Genomic DNA, 385 nt, shown 5'->3' with positions numbered 1-385 from the left:
TTAGTTAAAGGGAATAGACGTTACAAAATCCTGATTATTTTTTCAATTTTTACAGAGAATTTACAATTTTTTTCCTGCAAATGTATAATTTTATAATCTCAGATTTGATCCGATAATCTTTCTCCTGATTTTACCATTTTATTCTGGGTATTTAAGAGTGAGGTTTGTTTTCCAAGTTTCCCAATTAACACAAGCACCCTTGAATTAATTGACACAGCTGATGTTGAATTTCAAGGTAACCTTAAGACTGACTAGTTCGTACAAAGTGCTTCTCGTCCACTTTAGGAAAAATGCGTCAAATTGTAAGTAGAAGTTTTACCATGCCATTGTTCCAAAAGTCCAAATGTTTTACTGTGATATTCTAACCCTTAACCTAAAGAATATG

This window comes from Notothenia coriiceps, unplaced genomic scaffold (assembly GCF_000735185.1).
Source record: "Notothenia coriiceps isolate Sejong01 unplaced genomic scaffold, NC01 NC01_scaffold00011712, whole genome shotgun sequence".
Taxonomy (NCBI): domain Eukaryota; kingdom Metazoa; phylum Chordata; class Actinopteri; order Perciformes; family Nototheniidae; genus Notothenia; species Notothenia coriiceps.
This window is presented reverse-complemented; position numbering follows the sequence as displayed.